Source organism: Camellia sinensis, chromosome 5, assembly GCF_055761805.1.
Source record: "Camellia sinensis isolate YWXY chromosome 5, ASM5576180v1, whole genome shotgun sequence".
Taxonomy (NCBI): Eukaryota; Viridiplantae; Streptophyta; class Magnoliopsida; order Ericales; family Theaceae; genus Camellia; species Camellia sinensis.
The window spans coordinates 159,873,792-159,893,429 of record NC_138965.1 but is presented as its reverse complement, the minus strand read 5'-3'; the positions used below and the strand labels follow the sequence as shown (position 1 = coordinate 159,893,429).

The 19,638-nt window shown below is 39.3% G+C and overlaps 1 pseudogene; it reads right to left on the bottom strand.

Moving 5' to 3' along the window:
* Positions 1–225: 225 nt before the first annotated feature.
* LOC145791820 (loganic acid O-methyltransferase-like) lies at positions 226–19,325 on the bottom strand (annotated as a pseudogene).
* Between the last annotated feature and the right edge of the window lie 313 nt (positions 19,326–19,638).

Here is a 19,638-nt window from a genome sequence, read left to right as displayed (position 1 = left end):
TCACAAACAATCGTAACTTTTCCACGATGTACACTATTTTAGAGGTGCATGTTGTAGATTTATCCTAAGACTAATTGAAGATGCAAATCTTTCTAAAACACAGAAAATATCACTAATATGACATCCTTAATAAAATGAGACAGATCTTGATATTCCTAGAATTGCTTGGCCAAACACGCCATATCACCTGATGACTAAAGCCAATGCCAATTGAACTCGAATGGTTTACGTTTCAAAGCCAAAAATGTTGAGTTCCTTGCATGCAGCCTGGTTCAAACTGGGAGGAAATTGCCACAATTTTATCAAGTATACGATCAAACAGTTCATCAAATCAATGATATCACTCCCAAAGCGTTTGGTGAAAATTCTTTCAAAGCGAGCTCTGAGTTGCTCTATTAGTGTTTTCATATTTACTTGTTCATCAATCTTTGACCTAGTACCAGTTGACTCCATTTTCTCTATGTAGAAGCACCCATTTATTTCTACCAACTTTTTCATCTCTTTAGGAGAGGCAGCATACACAGGCAAGTTGAAAGAGTTCACTTTAGCTTCACTTGTTGATCCCTGCAACAAATATTAATTAACCAATTTGATCTTTAAGGCATACAAACATTTTTAACAATTCAATGGAATAGAAACCAGAGTTAAAAATATTCTTTCAGATTCATAATTAGTAAAACTAAAATTATGATTAAAAAGAATGGGTATTTTTTTTATGAGTATAATTTTGTTTTATGAGTATAAAATCAGTAATTTCAATGCTTTGATTATTGTGAAAAGAAGGCATTGAAGTAGATGTAATAAATGATACTCATTCAAAAAATATTTTTTCCCTTATTCTCTGGATCATCCCCGAATATTTGTGCAAGACTTCTAGTCCAAAAATTGATATCCTTTCTTAAAAACTACATAAATTTGATCAGTTTTAACATGTCCATTGCAAATTGAGTTGCATAAGCATTAACTACTTCTTTTGAGGCACGTGTGTAGTGAATCCTTCCTTTGTTCCAAGCAAGAGAACTATTGTCCAACAACTCTTCTGGTACCCTAGAGAGCCATTGGAGCGCGGAAGAGTGTTGGAATATGAAATATTGTATATTTAGGAGATTTCGTAATTTCTATATATTATAATTATTTAGGGATTTGATTTTAGAATTTGATTGTGTAATTATTTAATTCTTTTTTCCCGTGTATCTTATATTGATTATATATAGATGAGAGGGAGTTTTTATGTGCATTAGGGCCGAGCTAGGCCAAGGCGCGGTAATGGGCCGTTCTATGGGCCGCGGTAAAAAGGGCTGAACGAAAGGACCTTGTAGTTAGCTCGGTCCAAGTGTGGTTACAGTCACCATGGTCGGCGTGGTGATTAGCTCAGTCATAGTATTCGGAGATGGGGTATTTTGGCTTTTTGCAAAGGACCTAGCTCTTGTTAGTTCGGTCCAAGCTTGGTATGGTTAGCTCGGTCTCAATAGGCCAAAACCGAGGTACAAGTGAAAGGGGAGCCGAGCTATGTGTTGCATGCGAAGACATTGGATTAAGTATGATAAAGGGCTAGTGGTAGCTCGATCATGCTGTCATCCAACCGTGGTAAAACCATCTCACTTGGTTTAAGCAGTAAGGGGGGTGTTGAAGGATAAGTATTATCTTTCAGAAGTGTGATTCCTAGGAGGACTCTACATGGAGGAATAAGAGTCCTACTAGGATTGTGCTGTGCGGAACCTATAAAAGCTCACAACATAACCTATGTAGAGGTAACACAACTTTAATTCTCGAATATACAGAACTTTTGTCTATTTGTCTATTTTGCTGACTTAGGCATCGGAGAGGTATTCGGTACACACCTGCCGGCTAGCTCACGTTTGTGTTTTCAGGGAATAAAGCGACGCCGTTTGGAAGAGCGCAAACTTGATCAACAGGATTATACGAGAACATTATTTCGTGCCCGTACAATTGGCGCCGTCTGTAGGAATTCCAAAAAGAACAAAACCTCTTGATCGAGTTTTCCTCGCTAGTTGGAAGTAATGGCGCACAATGAAGACTTGCCGCAATCTGCCATTGATGGGCAAACCCCGGAGGGGGGTGGGAGGCGCGAAGGTCTGTCTTCTATCCCTCCCATGGCAGATTTAGAGCCCCAGCGACAGAACCCCCGGAGGGATGCAAGGGAGAGGCGGGCTAACAGCCCCCATCGCTCTCAAAGTCCTGAACGGCAGAGACGGAGGATTGACCCTCAAGTTCTGGAAGATCCCGTGAAGGAGCAGGACGAGTTAATAAGGAAGATGGCGGCAGACATGGAGTCAATGAAGTGCCAGATAAAAGGAAAAGGGGTGGCGACAAGAGAGGGGCGCAAAGACAACATGCCCCCTCGCCACTCGGAAGATCATGGAAGGCAAACCACACCATCGCAATCAGAGAGTAGAAGCCTCAGAACAGGCGACACTCAATCAAGGACTTCCAGGACTCGCTACTCCAGGTCTGAGAGAATGAGAACTGAAAGGTCATATACCGAGGGAAGCAGCTATTGACCCTCGCACATGCACCAGACGTCATCTAAGCACACGGAGTTGCCTAGATCATCTGACTTGCGAACTATGCTTGAAGAAAGAGCACAATGGAAGGAAGATACCAGGGCACGCGATTCGCGTAGAGTTTCAGCCCTTCAGCAGTTGGCCCCTAGGACGCGTGGGAGCGTCGAGGTAGGAATGCCAATACCGCGTCTTGCTTACGAACCAACGAACAAAGCATTAGCAAGGTTGCAGAGCTCGCCGTTTGTTCCGGAAATTAAGAACGCACCACTACCTTTGGGCTTTCTCCAGCCCAAATTCACTACTTATGAAGGGAAGACAGACCCCTACATGCACCTAAGCCACTTTCACCAGGTTATGGCAGTATACCGGCGAAATGAGGCCTTAATGTGTATCATGTTCCCATCCAACCTGGGCGACCTAGGTTTAACCTGGTTCGAAAGGCTACCAGAAGGCAGCATCGCCTCACGGGCACAGTTGGCAGAGGCGTTTGTGACTAGATTCAAGAGGAACACCAAAACACCAGTGGAGATCGACCAGTTACTCTCCATTGACATGGGCGAAAAGGAGACGCTGAGGTCCTACAACGGTCGCTACTGGAAAACCTTCAACCAGATTGGGGATTGCCCTATGAACCTCGCCATTGCACAATACAAACGGGGCCTGCCATTTGGCAACAAATTAAGGGACTCGATCACTATGACTCCCCCTCTCACGATGGAGGCCTTAATGGAGAGAGTACATCGACATATTCGCGTGGAGGAAGATGGCTCCCGTGCTAAAACAAAATCTGGCACAACAGCAATGCCAGATAAAAAGACTACGGCAAAAGTCAACACGGTAGAATGACCAAGCAGGAATGGGCAAGCCAAGCGGGCCAACAGAGAGGACCCAGTCAAAAGGTGGCTAAGAGTTCGCACTGCCATTACCATGGTGTTCAAAAAACCGATCTATCGAATTCTCAGTGAAATACGCAGTGAACCTTTCGTTCGATGGCCAGCAAAGTTAGAAGAAGCACAAAAGGACTATGACGAGAGGTCCCGGTGCACCTTCCATGATGAAAAGGGACACCGCACTGAAAATTGCACGTCGTTGAGGCAGCATTTAGAGGAGTTAGTGGCAGCGGGGCACCTGGACCAGTACATAGAATGAGGGACACAGCTTGGCCCCCAGAATCACAATAACCCAAACGGAATGCCGGTCGACGCCCCACCTCAAGGCATAATTAACGTAACACATGGAGTATTCGAACCTGAGCGGGTTTGTGAGCTCAAGGGAATGATCAAAAAAGTTGAGCACTTAAGGAAGGTATTAAGTGCACAACCTGCCATCAAAAAGGGGAGAACAGAGGCCACAAATGTCATATCTTTTTTAGACAGAGACCTGGCAAGGATATATTGGCCTCACAATGATGCACTGGTTGTTACTCTACGCGTCAAGGATTTCGACGTCAAGCGGATTTTGATCGACCAAGGAAGCTTGTGTAAGATAATGTATTACGAAACCTTCAAACAACTGAAACTGGAAGATAAATACTTGGCACCAGCAACATCTCCCCTAATCGGATTCAACTCAATGCCAGAGTGGCCGGTGGGCAAGATAATCCTCCCAGTCAAAGCAGGAACCATGACAAAACAGGTGGAGTTCTGGATATTGAAAGTCCCTTCCACCTACAACATAATCTTGGAGAGGACATTGTTGTATGCCATGCGATCGTTGGCGTCAACCTACCATCAAGTATTACGGTTCCCCAACGAAGCCGGAGTGATTGAAGAGGTTTTTGGAGACCAAATTATGTCAAAACAGTGTTTCGTCACAGTAAATGGCAACCGTGCTGCCAAAGGCTATGTACAAATGGTAGAATAACCCGAGAGCGATGAACTATTCGTCGATGTTGGCAAGGCAGCTGAACAAAAGGCAGTGGAAGACTTGGTACAGGTAAGAATAGATGAAAAAGACCCAGAAAAATTCTTTTTTCTTGGCTCGTCTTTGTCTAGCACTGAGAGAATAGAGGTCATGGAATTCTTAACCTCTAACATCGAAGTGTTTGCCTGGACATCGTATGACATGCCTGGCATTGACCCAAACTTCATCTGTCACCAACTTAACGTCTACCAAACTACCAGGCCGGTTATATAGCGCACTCGCAGATCAGCACTCCACCATGCCGAGATAGTGGCGAAAGAAGTGGGAAACTTGCTGGAGGCAAGAGCTATCAAAGAAGTGCACTACCCTATGTGGATCTCCAATACCGTAGTAGTGCCAAAGAAGAACGGAAAATGGCGTGTTTGCGTGGACTACAAAATAGTCAACAAGGCATGCTCAAATGACAGCTTTCTCCTACCACAAATAGACCAACTGGTAGACCTGACGGCAGGACACAATCGACTTAGCTTCCTTGATACGTACAGAGGTTACCGTCAGATCGCTATGTATGAAGCAGACCAGGAGGTCACATCTTTTACAACACCTATAGGATTGTACTGTTACAAGGTCATGCCCTTTGGCCTAAAGAACACAGGGACAACATTTCAACGGATGGTCACCAAGATGTTTAAACCATTGTTAGGCAGAACAATGGAGGATTACATCGACGACATGGTGGTCAAGAGCAAGGATAAGAAGGACCATCTCAGGGACCTAGATGAAATGTTTCAGATTCTAAAGAAGAACAAATTGCGCCTAAATGCATCAAAATGTGCGTTCGGCGTAGGATCAGGCAAATTCCTAAGCTTCCTAGTGACCAACCGAGGTATAAAGGCAAACCCCTCTCAGATCAAAGAAATCTAGGATCTAGAGAGGCCTAACACAGTAAAAGAAGTGCAGCATCTCACTGGCCTGGCAGCTGCGCTCAACTGGTTCATAAGTCGGTTGTCGGACAGATGTCGACCATTTTTCTAAGCATTAAAAGCCAAGTTTGAGTGGGACGAAGAATACGACCGAGCCCTAGAAAGCTTGAAAGAGTACATGTCTTCTCCATCGTTACTAGTCACCCCAATACCTGAAGAAAAGCTCTTTTTGTACCTGGCAGTTTTACAGCACGCAGTCAGCGCGGTGTTGGTTAGAGCGGAAGGAATCCAACACATGCCCATCTTTTATGTCAGTAAGACCTTGCTGGGCGCAGAAACCAGGTACTTACCATTGAAAAAACTAGCCTTAGCCTTGATGATGGCCTCAAGGAAGCTGTCGCATTACTTCCACGCCCACACTATAATCGTCCTAACAGCTTTTCCCTTAAAAGCTTTGTTTGAGAGGGCGAACTTTCTAGGCGAATCTTGAAATGGGCGGTAGAATTGGGATAGTTTGATATCAAGTTTCAGCCCAGAACCGCGATAAAAGCCCAAGCTTTGGCAAACTTTGTGGCGGAGTTCACACCAGGAAGTCATCACATATGTCCAGTTGACTTGACTAGTACAACCAAAATAGGGAAGGAAAGTGCTGCAGGAAGCGTGCAACCCCTAATACAAGACACCCCGCCACATTGCAAACATCCAGGCTTGAGGATCAGAATGAAGGAATAAACCATGGCATTCCTAGTGAGGATTCATCCGCAAGTAAAAACTGGGGGCAGACAGACAGTGAAGAGCAAACCCCAACAGTAGGCAGGGACTTAGAAGAAAACATAAGCAACACGCACGATCCCAAGACATCATCCGACCCCTCCACTTGCTGGAAGCTATTTGTTGGAGAGATATGAAAACTCTTCGTGGATAGAGCATCCAATAGGCACGGTGCAGGACTTGGCATAGTCCTCATCTCACCAGACGGCTTAGTAGTGGAACAAACAGTCAACCTTGGCTTCCCAGCATCAAACAATGAAGCGAAGTATGAAGCACTGTTAATAGGCCTAAAATCAGCACTTTTCATGCAGGCCACCGAGCTACTGGTTTACAGTGACTCTCAGCTGGTAGTAAACCAAATTCAGGCGACTACGAGGCAAAGGATAAGAGGATGGCTAAGTACCAAGAGTTAGTCAGAAAAGGAGATCATGAAATTCGAAGTAGTGCGGATAGAGCAGATCGGCCGAGAAGAAAACAGTAGAGCAGACGAACTAACATACTTCGCTTCGATGGCAGATACATCCATCCCACATCCATTACTGATCGACTTCCTACCAAGACCAAGCATTGAAGAACCTGAAGTAACGGAAGTATGTTGCACCGAACTAGGCCCTTCATGGATGGATCCCATTATAGCATTCTTAAAAGACGGCGTCTTACCCGAAGAGAAGAAAGAGGCCAACAAAATAAGAGCAAAGTCACAGCGATTGTGGCTCTCCCCATCAATGGCCTTGTACAAAAAATCATTCACAGGACCTTACTTGAAATGTGTCCATCCTAGCAAGGTTGAGGCATTCTTGTTTGAAATACACGAAGGCGTATGCAGAAGCCACCAAGGGGGAAGATCATTGGCCTACAGAGAAATTTCCCAAGGATATTGGTGGCCTTACATGCAAGTAGATTCAGAGAAGTATGTGAAGAAATGCGAGAAATGTCAGAAGTTCGCACACCAAATACATCAACCAGCCAAAGAGCTTCTACCATTAACTAGCCTATGGCCCATCGCAATGTGGGGCCTAGACATAGTAGGACCACTTCCAACGACGCCCGACAACAGAAAGTTCTTTCTTGCAGCAACAAACTACTTTACAAAATGGGTAGAAGCAGAAGCACTCGCCTCAATAAAAGAGAAAGATGTGAAGAAGTTTGTCTGACAGAATATCATCACTCGGTTCGGCATACCCAAGGCTCTAATATCAGACAATGGTACTCAGTTCGATGGCAAAATTTTTAGAAGCTTTTGTGAGGAGTACAAGATAGAATTCTACAATTCTACACCAGCATAACCCCAAGAAATTGGTCACGCAGAAACATCAAACAAAGTCGTCTTGGATGGATTGAAGAAAAGGTTAGAGAAAGCAAAGGGAAAATGGGCTGAGGAGCTTCCTCATGTTTTATGGGCTTACCGTACCACACCTCGGTGATCAACTAGAGAAACGCCATTCTCCTTAGCCTACGGCATGGAAGCAGTAATCCCACTGGAAATTGGCCTCCCCACCATCAGAAGCGTAAATTTTGACCTAGAGATAAATGGAGAAGCCATAGCCTTGGAACTCAACCTTGCGGAAGAAAGAAGAGAAAGAGCACTAGTTCACATCGCCTCATACCAGCAAGAGTTATCTAGAAAATATAACAAGACAGTACATCCGAGGCAATTCAAGATTGGAGATTGGGTACTACGCAAAGTAATGGGAAACATCCTGATACCCGGAGATGGCAAGTTAGGACCTAATTGGGAAGGACCTTACAAAGTGGTTGGATTAACTGGAAAAAGAGCATACCACTTGAAGGATGGAGACAACAAGGCCATTCTCAGGCCATGGAACACTGTCAATCTCAAACTATTTTATTTTTAGCTTCTTTTTAAAGTACTTGTAATTTTTCCTTTTTTAATAAAACAACTAGTTTCTTTTCAGTATAATTGTTTTCTGCTGTAAAAGTTATTTTAGTGAACTGGGGCATTGAAAGTAGAGTTGGCTGGAATAACCAACTTTGAGCTCTCATCAGGATCTAGGTTAAAGAGGTTGGCTGAAAAAACCAACACTTCTCCTAAGCCAAGATAAGGATCTAGGCTGCAGAACGTTTAGCAGGAATAACCAAATGCTTCGCTCTAGGTTGGCAGTAATAACCAACTTTGAGCTCTCTTCAGCCAAGATCAGGATCTAAGCTGAAGAGGTTGGCTGGAAAAACCAACACTTACTTCTTCTAAGCCAAGATAAAGATCTAGGCTGCAGGAAATTTGGCCGGAATAACCAAACACTTCGCTCTAAGCTGGTAAGAATAACTAACTTTGAGCTCTCTTCAGCTAGATTAGGATCTAGGCTGAAGAGGTTGGCTGGAATAACCAACACTTAGTACCCTTCAGTCGAGATAAGGATCAAGGCTGCAGGAAGTTTGGCCGGAATAACCAAACACTTCTCTCTAAGCGGGCAGGAATAACCAACTTTGAACTCTCTTCAGCTAGATCAGGATCTAGGCTGAAGAGGTTGGTTGGAATAACCAACACTTAGTACCCTTCAGCCGAGATAAGGATCTAGGCTGAAGAGTGGTTGGCTGGAATAACCAACTTTTAGTACTCTTCAGCTGAGATAAGGATCTAGGCTGAAGAGTGGTTGGCTGGAATAACCAACTTTTGGTACTCTTCAGCCAAGATAAGGATCTAGGCTGAAGAGTGGTTGGCTGGAATAACCAACTTTAAGTACTCTTCAATCGAGACAAGGACCTAAGCTGAAGAGGTTGGCAGGTATGACCAAATAGATCACAAGGTGAAGACCGAGATAGTTATCTCGGCCAGAAAATGTTATACTTCATGGATTTCTGGTAAGAAAATAAGTGCAAGCATAGAGTTAACCGAACTAACAGTTGAACAAAAAAAAGATTTCATTGAAAATTCAAATAAGAGGTACAAAAGATGAGGCCTCAGCCCGGTTACACATTCTTTCCAAAGAAGTAAAAAGAAGAAAACACTAGCTCAAGCAAAAAGGTCGTCAAGATCCGCATCCAGATCAACTCGAAGCCCGGTTTCAGCAGGTAGCTCGGTCACACTTTTAACCAAGTCTTCCACTGGCGGCTCCACCCGAGCTGTCTGGACAACAGGATCATTGGCGACGACCGAGGCATTATTAGGTTCTAGGGACTCCTCTTCCTCCTCAGCTTGAAGAAATTTTTGTTGAATGGCAGTTGCATACTCCACCATGTAGCTCGGTATGAAATGTGGATGAGGGTTTTTGAAGACCTCGGTCTCCTAGCCATGACCGAGCTGCGCCATGGCTGTTTTCCACCTACATTTAAAAAATATATCCTTGGCAGTTTCGCACTGCAGGATATACGTGGCTTTACCTTCTTTGTAACCGCGGTCTTCCGCGTCTTCCACCTTCTTCTCCAGTTCGGTTATCTCAACATTCTTCTTCCTCTCGTGCTTGGCCAACTCGCGCAGATATTTGTCTTTCAGCACGGCTGCAGCCTTTTGCTTATCTGCTTTAGCCGAACTAACAAGACCGGTCAGGCAGGCCATCTCGGTGCATAGCTCGACCATTTTCTGCCTGGCCTCCTCCAGCTCGGCTAATTTTTCATTGGCCTTAGCCACGGCCTGACGTGTGGTCTTTCGAAGCTCCAACACGCGCTTGTGAGCGATGTGGTTCTTCTGTAGGGCCTGCAAATGGAGAAAAACAATTTTGAATGAAACCGAGCAAACAGATGTACAAATTAGGACAAGAAAAGGAAGAACTTACCAACACCATTGATTTTGTTGCCGAGCGAATGGCCTTCAGCTCGGTGAGATGATCATGGTGCTCCATATCGGCTGGAAGGCAGACACTCTTGGCAAGATTAAAGGCCAGTGAATGATCTTTTCTGCGACCACCGAGTCAGAGTCAATAATAGCGCGGTTCTTGTAGGTGATCTTTGGCACCCACTCTGAGGAGCTAGCTCGGTCAGAGCGCTCCGGTTGTGGGCTCGGTGGTGTGGTTTGGGAAAGAATGGTTTCATCTTCGTCAACAAGACGTGGCTCGGTTGTAGAAGTCCGAGCACACTTGCTTAGTCGAGATGATGACGGCTGAGAGGTTGGAAGGGCTACCACGGCCTCTTGTGTTTGATCGGCTTGTGGTACCTCGGGTTGGTTTGTCTTGGTGATGAGGGCCCTTACTGCTATCTTTTTAGCCATTTCTTGTTCTACAGTTAATGGGATCAGGTTGATTTGAGGCAAGGTTGGACCTGGTTCTGGCGAAGGCTCCAAGAGGAAGTCTGTTACCCTGGTCTTCCACCTGCTGCTGTATCTATACATCGGCTCAAAGTTGAGTAGCTCGGCCCAACCTCGATTGGGATGTCTCAGTGCGGCGCGAAGTGTGTCAAGATTGGGGTAGCTATACTGGGACTTGAGATGGTTCAAGTCTGCATAAAGGAAAAAGACAACGGTTAGTACGGTTGAAAATGAGACCCACGAAGTAAAGAAAGCACAAAACTAAGCCGAGGTAATTATACCGGCTACTCCTTTATTCCAGTTGATCCGGTCTCCTGGTATTTGGGCTTCTTGATCTTCGAAGTTACCAGAGACCCAAAAAAAGTCGTCGTCATTTACATCTTTGTCCGGGATATTTTTTATTATCTTCTCGTTGCGTCTTCTTATTCTTAAATAGTACACCCAGCCATCTTCGTTATGGCCAAGTGAATACTGGTGAAATAGCTCAGCTAAACCGAGATTAAGGCCAAGCCGGTGGTTTAGCTCGGCGATGCCATTTATTATTCGATAAGAATTGGTGGAAAGTTGGGTAGGGCAAAGTCTGGTTTGTCTGAGGAATTCACAAAGAAGGGGCTGTATGGGGAATCGAAGTCCGGTTTCTATAATAGAAAGAAGGGTGAAAGGAACGAAGCCCGATTTTTCCCAGGGAGTGGTATCTAGTTCGGCTAAGCTAAGGTGGACATCATCAGGGATATGGTAGTCCCTTCGGAACTCGGCCATAGCCCCTGGAGAGTTTACTAAAAACCTATATTTACCCATGTGGTCTTAAGTTATGTATAAATTAACTAGAGTACTGGCTCGGTGGTGAGATGACGCTGAGTATCTCGGTTGAGCAATCAAGGGAGTGTCTAGCCAACCTAAGTCTGCAAAGTGAAAAAGAAAGGTGTTAAGCACAGATCGTTGGACCGTGCTAAAAGAAACAAAGGCAAAATAAATTGAGTCCTAGCTCGGCTACGTGGGACACTATCCGTCCTTAGCTTGGTTGAAGCGAAGGACTTTAGCCTGGTTAAGTAAATAAGGGGTTCGTATCCCGGTTGAAGCTTGGGGTGCAGCATTCTTAGTTCGGTTTTGACTAAGTCAAAGAGCTGGTTTTGCCCCCTTATAGCTCAGTCGTTGGTAAAGGCTGCCTAGTGTGGTAATGCTCAAAACTAGTATGGTTCGCTAGCCTGGCTAAATGATATAGAAGGTTCTTAAACTAATTGTAACTACAGGTATGGCGCAAAGTTTTAGTCCGGTTGTTAGAAGAGTTATCCAGCTTGGCTAAGCTTGCACCTAATACAAACAAGATCCTAGTTCGGTTGGAGTATTATTTTGGATCAAAAGCGTCGTTTCACAGATTGTTCGTAAATCTAGTGGTTCTACTAAGTGGTTATTTCCCATGAAAACTACAAGAAAATATTTTTGAAAAACGCATATATTGTCCTATGTATTACAATACAATACAAAATGAATGGAAAAGAAGAAAATTTGAGTCACATACCAGTTCGAAATGAAGGAACTGAAGGTGGAAAACAGTACTAGCAGAAACACGAGCTTGGCAGGTGCTGGGGTTGCAAGAACAAAGACTCTGAGGAAGAGAAGAGAGGGAAGATGAATAGTGATATGTTGGTTCGAAGAATAGGGTTTTGTTTTGTGTAAAGAGAGTAAAAAAGACGGGACTGTTCAAAATTTGCGAAATACGAAGTCGGCGTCAATAGCTGTACTTGACCAATAAAGCCTTGCCACGTGTCCATGGAATAGCAAGCGATTCAGATGACAGCATGACTGAAGAGACATTTTTTGATCGAAATAATCGATAGCCCGATGGCATTTTATCTCGGTTGAAAGGCTAAGGGTTTTAGCTCGGTTGATAATACGTAATCCCAATCATGCTACGCAGATGGAATTAAGAGGCAATTGAGAGGGAGTTTTTATGTGCATTAGGGCCAAGCTAGGCCAAGGCGCGGTAATGGGCCGTTCTATGGGCTGCGGTAAAAAAGGCTGAACGAAAGGACCTTGTAGTTAGCTCGGTCCAAGTGTGGTTACAGCTACCATGGTCGGCGTGGTGATTAGCTCGGTCATAGTATTTAGAGATGAGGTATTTTGGCTTACTGCAGAGGACCTAGCTCTTGTTAGTTCGGTCGAAGCTTGGTATGGTTAGCTCAGTCTCAATAGGCCAAAATCGAGGTATAAGTGAAAGGAGAGCCGAGCTATGTGTTGCATGCGAAGACATTGGATTAAGTATGACAAAGGGCTAGTGATAGCTCGGTCATGCTGTCATCCAACCGTGGTAAAACCATTCACTTAGTTTAAGCAGTGAGGGGGGTGTTGAAGGATAAGTATTATCTTTTAGGAGTGTGATTCCTAAGAGGACTCTACATAGAGGAATAAGAGTCCTACTAGGATTGTGCTGTGCAGAACCTATAAAAGCTCACAACATAACCTATGTAGAGGTAACACAATTTTGATTCTCGAATACACAGAGCTTTTGTCTATTTATCTATTTTGCTGACTTAGGCATCGGAGAGGTATCCGGTACACACCCGCCGGCTAGCTCACGTTTGTGTTTTCAGGGAATAAAGCGACGCCGTTTGGAGGAACGCAAACTCAATCAACAGGATTATACGAGAACATTATTCTGTGCTCGTACAATAGACATGGTCTCACCTAAATTAGTATAAACTAATATTGTACAACCCTCTTCAAAGAGGAATGCACAAAATGGAGAGATGACTTTGGGAATAATCGAACATGGAAAGAACCCAGTACTCCAGCAGCATAATGTTACCTATTTTGAGAAAGAGAGGTCAAAAGGGTGTTGAAATCATTGGAAGAGTGACCATTAAAAAACAACTGAAATTCAGGCATCTCAGTAGTGAGATCATGGGAATGGTATTTTCTTTCTATGGCTTCTATCATATTTTGCATAGTAATGAAAGTGTTTGGCCCAACAGAACAACCCAAATCTGCACTTCGGATAGTGTTTGAACTGATATTGAGGCTTGTTAGGTCAAATTTATCAATAATAGTCTCTTTGATCATTTCCTTCGCGATATCTGAAGCTGCTCTTTGCAAAATAAATCAGATATATATATATATATATGTTATTCATGTTTTTGCTGTCATTATCACTATAATAAATGATTTGTGCATTTTATACTTGGTAGACCTTGTATATAGTTGTAATTTGTCAGAATATAGCAAATAATTATAATTTTTCTTTTAGATTTTTTTGTCTCTTTGTATTTCTTTTTATGAAGACATTTTATAAAAGCACATATATATAGGCTTGTAGACTTTGCAAAGTTTGGTCGTATTGGTGTGGTGTTTGTCAACAAAGTAGATATGTAATAATGTTATGATGACTTTTGAGTTTTGTTTGTATATACAACATGTAGTCTATAATTATCTTTCTAGCCAACATAATAATATATGTAAATTCTCTCCATTTTTGATTGTCTACTTCGTCTCTAACTTGTAACTTCTCTTAACACCATGACTCCATCATAATTCCATAATAAAAATAGTAAAAAACTCATTTCCTTTTTGTTTTGTAATTGGAATTAGAGCTTGTTAAAGAGCTTTTGAAAACAAGATCAAGGTATGTAAGCATTTTTTTCTGCGTCTAAAGTTTTGATATATATAAGTGTGTATGGTGTGCTTTATGTTAAAAAAAAAAAAATCTTAGTCAAGTTTAGTATTTAATTGTGTATCTTTTGTATTTTATATCTTCATAATTATTTATTTCATTTATAATTATTTTAAAACCTATATGCTTAGTGTATGTCAACTCTCATATATTCATTAAGATTTTTTGACTATTGGCCATAATTAAGTCTTTAAGATCATAAAAAGAGGTTTTAGGCACCAGATAAATACATTAGAATAGTCTTAGGTACCAACAACAATCTATAATGGCAATTAACCCTGAAGATACAATATGCTTTGGAAATACAAAAAATAATGTTAATAATAAATATGACCATAGTTTGCATATTACTAAAAAGTCTACAAATATAAATAGTGAGTGTTCCAGTTTAAATAATATTACAGATATTATGTGTTCTTCGTTTTCTAAATTAGATAAAAATCAAAAAATAAATCAAAATTATCTAGAAACCAAAGTTAAATCTATAGAATCTAAAATAGACAATTTAGGTTCCATAAAAATATTGACTTAAACAAAGACGCAAAAACCCAAATAAACAATTTAGTAACAAAATTAGAAACTACATCCTTCATAAACAATGATGGAATGAATAGTCCAGGAGATAATTTCATTCCTAGACTATTTTATGGTACAGAAGATATTATGGTACTTCAAACCAATACATATAATAGAACTGAATATAAAAATATTGTTGAAATATTGGATTATTGGAGAAAATTATACAAAGACCCAGATTTAGGTATTGATGAAAGAAATAGGCTACTAGACCAGATAAGAGAAACTTATCTAGAATATGAAACTTTTTTACAACACTTTAATTATAATATTTATATGTCAACTAATGATGATGACAGTCAATCATCTTTATCTGAAGAAACATTAGATCAAGATATTTCACCAGAAATAAATAAAAGGAAAAAAAAGGCAGAAGAGTCAATTGATCCTAAATTATTTGGCACAATGGAAGATGGAGAAAATTTTGACTTTATTTAAACAAATGAAGTTAAAAATGATACTAACACTGGAAATACCTCTAATCTTACACCTGAGCCAGTAATATCTAGAAAAGATAATAATCATAAATATCCAATAGCTCAAAATGGTACTTATTTAGACTTGTTCCATTTAAGGATCAGCCACAAGCAATTGATGATTGGACACAATCCTTGTCCATCATTATTACCAATTATAAAAATAGCTAGTCAAAGGAAAAATTTCTTGATTATATTGCAGCAACTCTCCAAGGAGATGTGTTGTAATGGTTAAGACAGTGAGAAAAATCTAAAATTAGAAAAATTCAAAAAACAACTTTGTTGGCAAATTTTCTCACACTTGACACAATTTTAGCTGAGTTTGCAAAAATCATAACAGAAAATTTATGTGGTTTTGTAGGAGACACTAATTTGCAAACAGATACAAATTATATTTTGACAAAATTAGAATTATGTAACATTTGTCTTTTTAAAGACTATGTTCAAACTTTTAAAAAATATTATTATCTTATTGACCCACCAGCAAATCAACTCTAATTAAATCAATTTTTCCATAAACTCCCAAATCCATGGGATGAGTTATGTATTAAAACATATCCTGATTTTCTCAAAAAAATGGAAAAGGAAGAATATGATAATCTTGGTTTTCGCATTAATTATATTCTAAGACTAATAGCAGATCAGTGTCTAGAAGCAAAGGAGAAAAAACAAATAACAAATCAAATTTCCAACTCACAATACGGTCAAAAATGTTGTGATAAAATTTTAAAAGAAAACTGAAAAATTAGTTGTAATACATTTTCCAAGTGAAAAGGATTTTCTAAAAGACGCAGAAAATATAAATGGGCATTTTGGAAAAAGAACAAAACTTTTTCAAAAAAAAAAAGTATATTCGAAAAAAGAAACCAACAAAAGTTTCAAAAAAAAAAAAAACTTGCAAATGTTACATTTGTAACGAAGAGGGTCACAATGCACCCGAATGCCCAAAAAGGGAAAAAAGTACAAAGAAAATTATCAAAGTTCTTGAAGAACTAAATTTTGAAATAATATATGACGAAGAAATTTCTACTGAAGAAGAAATCTTATACGAAATTTATAGTGATGAAGAAAGTTTAGATGAAGAACTAATCTTCATGATGACTAATACTAATAGTCAAGAAATATCTCAAGAAGCAGATAGTATATCTCCAAAGGAATTACAAGCCATTCGACTTGGAAATGTAATCGGAGAAGAAAAAACTTTTACCAAATAAGAATTAATAAAATTTGAAAAAATGCAAGAAGTTGTTATGCCAGAAATTTATAAACTTTCAAAATTTAACTTCTTTTTAGCAAGAGTGTTTGAACAATACAGTGGCAACACTCAAACAAAATAGTCAGAAGAAGAAAATATTGATATTCCTTTTTTTGGTAAGAAAAAGGTTGCAAGATGAAAAAAGAAATATCCTGAAATTCAATATATTCATATTGGATTAATTCAAGTAACCATAACAGCCTTATTTCGCCAAGGGATAGATACTCCTATTTGGGCAGTGATTTTTGATAAAAGATTTTTCGACCCAATGAAAGCAATCATCGAAGGAATTCAATCTAATTGGCTAATGGAGTAGTTTGGTTTAATGTTAGACCAAATTTCTTTATTTTCATAAATGATTCTAATCTTGAAGGCACAGTTAGAATAAGAATTAAAACACAAGGATTAGGAATAAAATCAAATTCTCATGATTTGGCTATTTGTTGGAAAACAATTCACAAATTAATCAAATTTCCTGAAACAAAAACAAGATCAAACGATAATAAAATCGTTGAAATCTTTGGACCTAAACCATTTGACACGGTAATCCAACCGCGTCTAATGAATTGGAGTGATTTAGAAGTCCCTCGACAATAGTTAATCCATGACCTAGTAGAACAATGAGAATCTTCTAAAACAAAAAATCTTGCACAATTACAAATGCAAGCATCAGGAAAAAATTTATATTTTGAAATTACAGTTCCAAAAATTAAAAAATCAACATCGGTACTTGAAAAAGATTTTCCTAACAAATCATTTTCAAAATTAAGCATTGGAGAATCGGGTAATAATTCTAATAAAAAATCTATTACTTCAAACAATGTCCAGATTCCTATTTTTCCAGGAACAAGAAGACAATCTGAACATATTAAGTCTGCTTATATGTGTCATTTTTAAACAAAAAATGATGATATCATTTTTTCTCCTAGCCAAGAAAAAAGAAGATACACATGTATTGGGAACATTTAATTTTGCAGGTTATAAACCCTATAGCTTTAGTGTTCTCATAGATACAAGAGTTACAATCAGTTCATGTAAATGGAATGTCATACCCAAAGAAAAATGGACATTAATGAAACATCTAATTTTGGTTACTGGAATTGATAGCAACCATACTTTCATACAATTCAACGCTAAAAATATAGCTATTTGGTTAAATGATAGCAAGTTCATTATACCAAAAATTCTATGTTTTCCTTATATGCATGGAGATTTTCTTTTTGGAAACAATTTTATATATAAATATCTTCCAATGCAAATACAGGAAAAAATCATTTCATTAAGCATAAACAATGTCTTAATTCATATTCTCTTGTTAGAACAACATAAATACATTTGTGATAAAGAGTTTGAGCCCATTCCGCATGGTGATTTAACCCCCATTATCAAAACCATTGATGAATCACACTGGATTTATAAAATTTTAGAAGAAAATTTTACTGAACATCCATTAAAACTATGGCAACGTAGTCCACGTTATTGTAGTTTAAAATTGAAAGACCATAATGTTATCATTAAAATAAGACCAATGATCTATACTAGACAAGATATAGCACTCGTTTGGGAAGAAGGGTTAGGTTGGGTTTGGGGCCATTTTAGTCACAAAAGACAAAATAAGTTTTTTAGCTCAATAAGACAAAAAATTGCATTTAACACATAATCATTTCATTTTTTTTTCTCTCACAAAAGTCAAAAAAATCAAAAAGCATATCCCAAACGAGACTTTTTAACTCCAGGCTAAAATAACCAAAAAAATCAAAAAACTAAAAAGCCAACTCATTTCCCAAATGAATTAGAGTGACAGAGAGATATGGGTAGCATCAGAGCCTTGAAGCCGAAAGCATTTCCTATGAATGGTGGAGATGGTGCCTACAGCAATACCAAAAATTCCCAATACCAGGTATTTTATTTAGAGATATCTATTTTTTTGTATATACATTATTAATCACATCCATTATCTATGCTACTGTCTTTCCTTTTCTTCTTTCATTTTTTTTTTTCCATTTTTCTTTTCAAATATATATATATATATTTTTCCATAGCAAAATGGGTCATCAATCTATTAACCATTTTTCAAGATTGATCTAATGTTATTAGCTAGGATAATGCCATGGCAATGGAAATGAGCTTTTTACTATTTTTATTATGGAATTATGATGGAGTTATGGTGTTAAGAGAAGTTTGAAGTTAGAAACGAAGTAGGCAACTAAAGATGTAGAGAATTTACATACATTATTATGTTGGTTAGAAAGTCAATTTATAGACTACATGTTGTATATACAAACAAAATCTAAAAGTCATCCTTACATTATTACATATCTACTTTGTTGACAAGCACCACACCACACCAATACGGCCAAAACTTTGCAAAATCTACAAGCCTATGTATAGACTTTTAAAAAATATCTTCATAAAAATAAATACAAAGAGACAAAAAAAAGTCTAAAGGAAAAACTACAATTATTTGTCATATTCTGACAAACTACAATTATATACACTGTCTACGCTCCTCAGTTTTCAAAGGGATAGATTGAAACAGATAAGATTTGGCTGATCTTTGCTGTCGTGTAACGTCGGCTGAAAGGATTTGTTTGATCACTTTTCGCCTAATAATGCAGGTTGCTCCACGTGTCCTGGATAAGGTTGGAGTCGATTGGGAGACAGCTACATGTGATAGTGGGGTCCACTATGCTTCCATCCTGTTGATGAGATTGTGATATTTTTCATCAGTCTCTAATGGAGGGGAATCAGGATCTTAGCTATATTGCTCATTCCAAAAATATTCTACATCATCTGCGGTCATGGCTAGTTCCAACGGAAGATCCAAATTATTTCTCTTTTTGAGATTTAATAACATGTCAAAAGCCTCATTAATTTGTGTAAGAGACTTTTGATATGTTGTGAGAAAATGAGTTACAAATAGTATTCTACCATCCGTGACCATAAATGGCAATTTGGCTGAGCCATGGATATTAGACGCTGCTTATGAAACAGATACTAGACTGTCTATCCAATATTCTGTTAAAGGAAGTTTTTGAATAGTTTCCAATCGCTTCCTCAGCAATCTTCATCTAAATAATCATCTTCAAATTCAAAATCTTCAGTTTCTTTAAGATACCAAAATCTGGTATGGTTGGAAAAAATGTTCTCGTTCTTGCCAACCAATAGTGCTGGAGATCCAGAAAGTAAAATATTTATTCCATCAGAAGCCTTTTACTACTCATGAGAGCATTGTTTTTATGATCATTAGATATTCTATCCATTGGATTGGATATAAAATTTGGAAAATAACTTGATTAGTTATTCCCCAATCTATGTCTTCAAAAAACCACATGTCATGGTTTGCCATGACAGTTATTTTGAAAATTCCATCTTTAAAATTTA